Raw genomic sequence first — 5,171 nt, 5'->3', positions numbered from 1 at the left:
CCCATCCATCCCTGCCCTCTGGCACTGGGAAGCCATTCCCTGTGTCCTGTCCCTCCAGACCCTTGTCCAAAGTCCCTCTCCCAAAAACCCACTCCTCACTCACTGCACTCTCAACCTGAGGGAGCAGGGCAGAATAAAAAGGTTGATTTAATAAACTGGTAGCTGGGATAAAATTACCAGCAGCACCCTCCTCCCAGCCCACACAGACAAACCCAGCCTTTGAGCATTCACAGGCCAGGATAAGCCATCCATCCATCTGATTCCAGCCACAAAAACAGCACCAGAGAGCTCTGCCCGGGCTCTGATCTGCTCCCAGCCCTTCCCACCATTCCCAGGAGGCCTCCCAGGAGCTTAATGCCAAACCCGAGCAGGAGCAGCAAAAAAAACCCGGGAGCACAGGAATCGTCTCTTCCTCAGAGGCTTTTGGGATATTTATAAGTGAATCAAGCAAGCTGAAAATGGAATTTGCAAACCAGCCAGCACCTCACCCAAAATTACACAAAATATGTTGGCTTGGAAGCGTTTTCCTCTCTGAGAGAGAAAGAAAAACTCCTGTCTTGGAGCTCCTGGAGCACACAGACCTGTTATTTATTGATGGTGGTAAAAGCCCTTTGAAGAGGGAGGAGAGGGAGGAGGAGAGGGAGGAGGCGAGGAAAGGGCTCCCACCCAATCCTCCAAAACCCACAAATTCCCTGCCATGATTTTCTTTGGGGGGAAAAAACTGGGCCCTTGGTCAAAGCAAGCAGAATATTTCAGATTTGTTGCTGTTCCAAAGCCCACAGGGGTGTCCACAGGCACCTACTGCAGACCCAGAGCATCCCCCACTGCCATCCCAGCCCCCTTCCACAGCAGAAACAAAATTCCAGGAGCTGGACCTGATGATCCTTCCAAACCTGGATATTCTATGAAGTTAAACAGCAGTTAAAGCCTCTGGAAGGTGCAGCAGCAGCAACACAGTTGGAGGCAATTTAAGCCTCACTTGCCTGTGAAACCCTGATAGGTAAATTTAGAAATCTCTTCATAAAACCAGCATTTCCTCTGCTCAAACTGGCTAAGAACCATGAGAAAATGAAAAATAATAATAGTAATTGAGGTTTCCTCATGACAGAGATTCGGACTATCAGATTTCACAAAAATCTGGGGGAAGTGGGAGAAAACCAAGGGGAAGAGGGACGACATCCAAAATCAGATGCAATGTCAGCATCGCCAGGGGAGATGGAAGGAGGAAGCACTGGATCCAGGAACACAATTCCCAAGGGATCCATCCGAGGGGAGCAGGAAAAGCCAGCCTGGCATCACCATGGGGGGGGAAACCACTAAAAAGCTGCAGTTTGACACTATCCAGACTTCATTACAGAAACGAATTGCCAGATTTTCACATTGTTTTATTCAAAACTAAAAACCAACTGCAGGATTTTTGCAGCTGCAGTCTGGAGTGATCCCTGCCAGCCCCAAAATGGGATTTGTTCTGCAGCTCTCAGCTCAGGCTGGGCACCCCATTCCAAGAGACTGAGAAAAGTACAACAAACCTGATAAAACCCTTCATAAACCATCCCCTGAGGGAAAGGTAAAAGCTGAATATGGAGAGCTCAGCTGAGGATGAGCTGATGTGGTGGCAGGGCAGGTATTGAGGGATGGAAATGTTAAAGAAAGCAAAACAAATCACACTGAAATGAAGCTCAAACTGATCATCAAGAGGAAGAAAAAAAGGGCTGAAGATCCCTTTGAGCCTTTGGAAGTAGGTTAGACAAACTCTGGGATTTCTCTTAATTGAGCCAAGGCAGCGAGATCATGTGGTGCAAGAGGCTTTTCCTTCTCCAATTGTCTGTTAGATCAAAACAAAAAAGGAAAAACAACCCAAGGTGCCAGCAGGATGCTTGTCCTCAGCCTTACAAACAATCCATTCTCCTCTGAGCCTGCTGGAAATCAATCCAGAGAGAAAAGGCTTGGGCTCTGTCACCTCAGCCAGCCAGACACAGTGCAAGGGTACAGCGGGCAAGACACAAAACATTAAATTTCAAAGCTAAATTTAAACCCAAAGTGCTTGCACAACGGCCTTAGGTTCTGTGCAACCCCCAGAAGTGCAAGACACAACCCCTCCTGCTTTGCTAGGTGACATAAAAGTGTGTCCCCACCTCCCTGCTCACTGTTTAAGCCAATCTTACTCCATCCTTCCGTCCCAGCCAGTGGCTCCAGGGAGCATCAGATGCCAGAGAAACGCAGGGAGAAAGGGGAGGGAAAGGAGACAATAAAAACACACCACCGCTGGCAGCTGCCTCACAGGTGGTTTGTAAGCAGTCCAGGGGTGAAAAAATCAAGTTGTCCTCAAGACTTTTCTGTCCCAAATCCTGTTTGCAAGTCCATGGAACACATCAGGGGTCCGTGTGAGCTTTTCAAGTGGCAGAACAATCCACGTTGGACAAACATCCTCCTGGGACAGGCTGTGGGAGGACCATCCCAAGGCTGTCCCTTCCCTGCTCAAGGCCACCTCTGGCTCAGGTGTCACCCCCAGCACCATCCTCTCATCACCCCTTTGAAGATGAAGCTCCTGGCCAGAGCCTCAATCCCTATCAACTGTTATCGCTGCAGAGCAAAACAAACTGTCTTTATCTTTGCCTCTTCCCCATCCCAGCACCACAACCCCGGAGCTCTCCCAGTCAGCCTTCCAACTTTAAGCAAAACACCATCCCAATCCCATTTTTTTATCCCCACGGAGAGAAAAAGACCCAATTCTTCCGACCAGAAATCCACAATCCCATCGTGTTTATGGAATAAATGCCAGCTGGTGCCTTCCCTTTGACATTTAGCTAATAATTGTTGCAGCCAAACGAGCTGACAGCGCTCAGCTCAGCAGCCCATGAATGCCTCTGGTGTTTGAGTGAGCGCTAAAGACAACACTTGCTGCTCTCCAGCTCCTCATCCGTGTGGATACACACACACACACACAGAGGCTCTCCTTAACCCTTCAGCCCTCTCCAGCCTCGGGAATCAGCTGCTTGTGGTGCTTCAACTTAGCCATTTGTTCCACCACTATGAACCCAGCCCTGTGGGCAGCAGGCAGGAGGAAGGAGGGGAGGAAAAAGGGAAGCAGGTACCTCCAGCAAGAGGGCTGGAATTTGTTCCTCGTTAACTGCCTGCTGATTGCTGCGATACCTTTGTGATTATCCAGCCAGCCATCAAACCCCGGCCCCTCTCTCACAGTATCCCAGTTCTGGTTGTGGCACAACCTTTATTTACACCTCGAGGCTCCCATGTAGTCACCTTAACACTGTTTTACCCACTGGGGATATTCCTCCCCTTTCAATTCCACCTGAGCTGGATCTCCGTTTTCCAAAAGACCCACTTTAGGCCCAAGTTCTGGCTGCTTCACGCAAAATAGGTCAGGAAACTTCCCCAGAGCTCCTCTCTTTATTACTCCACGCATCAGGGGAGTTTAGGTTGGATATCAGGGAAAGGTTCTTCCCCCAGAGGCTCCCCAGGGAATGGTCCCGGCCCCGAGGCTGCCAGAGCTCCAGGAGCATTTGGACAGCTCTGCCAGGGATGCCCAGGGTGGGGCTGTTGAGGTGTCTGTGCAGGGCCAGGGGCTGGAGTGGATGATCCCTGTGGGACCCTTCCTGCCCAGGATATTCTGTGATTCTATGATCTGCTGGGAGCTTATGGACCCCACCACCAACCCCTTCTCCTTCTCCCTCAGTGTGCCCTGGTCTTTTCTCAGCTGCAGACTCACACCAAGTCCTCTTGCACCACAGGCATCACTCCTCCTCCTTTGCCAGTCCCCTGGAGTGCCCAGGACCTGTTGGCTCAGGCATTGCCACACCAACCTCCCCAAGGTACTCAGCACTCACTGTACCAGCACCCAGCTGTTCTGCATGCCAAGAGCTGCCTGTACCAGCCTCTTGCAGATGAGAAATGGGTTTTAAAAGCATCATTTATGGCAGCACAGGCAGCATTAGCTGTGCTCAGCAGCAAGGAACACGGAGCCTGCAGAGAGCCCCTTCTCCCAGATGGATCCATATGGACGGACACAGGCCAGCAGCCCAAAACCTCTGGGGACACCCTGCTGAGCTTTGGGGTGACCTTAACAGCCCACAGCCACTCCCCAGGCCATGTTCTGAAAGTGTTTTCCAGGCTCAGCAAGGCCGCTCTGGAGCTCTGGCACCATCCCCACGCCGGCGCTGCCGGGCCAAGCTGCACAGCCCAGAGCCACCTGCCTGTCCCCATTCCCCGCGTCCTTGGGCTGCTCCACGCCAAGGGACACGAAGGCAAACAGTCCCCCGGGGAAGTGGCACCCGTGTGCAGGGCTCGGGAGCCTCTGTGGGCTGTCTGCTCCTGCTTCCTCTGCTGGGGCCAGCAGTGGGACACGGGGGGGGCACAGAGAGCCCAGCCCACGGCAGGGCAGTGCAGAACAGAGGATTTATGAATAAAGCCTCTCTCCTGGCACAGGTACCTGTGCTCACACCTTGACACCCTCTGCACACACAGTGCCCTCACCAGCAACACAAAGAAGTTCCCTATCTCCACTTTGCACGGCTGTTTTTCTAAAATAAAGGCCTTTGTTTTATCTTTGAGAGGTGTTCCTAGCAGGAGGACAGGGATGAAAAGCCCTCCTCCACCAAAAGCCTCCTTCACAGATGATTTGCTTTGTCATGGCACTTAAATACCCGCGCAGCAGCCACGGAGGGAGAACGAGAGCAGATCTGGGCAGGCAAAGGGAAACTTCACAGCAATACCTGCACACCTTAAAAAAAAAAAAAATCCTTTTTTCCTGCTAGCGATGCCAGCCCAGGCCAGTGCATGAAACACCAACAAATCCATCTCCATCCCCTGGTGAGCGCTGCCGGAGCTTGCTCCATTTTGGGTCAGCCCAGGCAGCTTCAAATTACATCGCCTCTGATCTGCTGCCGGGGAACACCGGCTCGCCAGGGCACAAAGCAACGGAAAGGGGGGAAAAAATACACATTCAGGTTGTCAAACCCGGGATAAGCGTGGTAGCAGGGAACCACGGAACGGCTGGGGTTGGAAAGGCCCTTAAGGATCACCTCGTTCCAACCCCGTGCCATGGGCAGGGATGCTCCCCGTTACGGAGGTGATCCACGGCCAGTGAGGTGCCAGCAAGGGGGGCAGGAGCAGCCCCCCCTCCCCGGCTGGCCCCCCTGCCCAGCCGGACCCCC

General features: G+C 52.4%; 1 protein-coding gene across 1 annotated transcript in view; it reads right to left on the bottom strand.

Annotated features, from left to right (window-relative positions):
• The window catches only part of RAB11FIP3 (RAB11 family interacting protein 3), a 74,886-nt gene that overhangs the window by 68,256 nt on the left and 1,459 nt on the right, over positions 1-5,171 (bottom strand). The window lies entirely within an intron of this gene.

The sequence above is a fragment of the Corvus brachyrhynchos genome, unplaced genomic scaffold (genome assembly GCF_000691975.1).
Source record: "Corvus brachyrhynchos isolate BGI_N302 unplaced genomic scaffold, ASM69197v1 scaffold58, whole genome shotgun sequence".
Taxonomy (NCBI): domain Eukaryota; kingdom Metazoa; phylum Chordata; class Aves; order Passeriformes; family Corvidae; genus Corvus; species Corvus brachyrhynchos.
The sequence above is the reverse complement of the archived record's forward strand: the minus strand, read 5'-3'. Positions and strand labels throughout refer to the sequence as shown.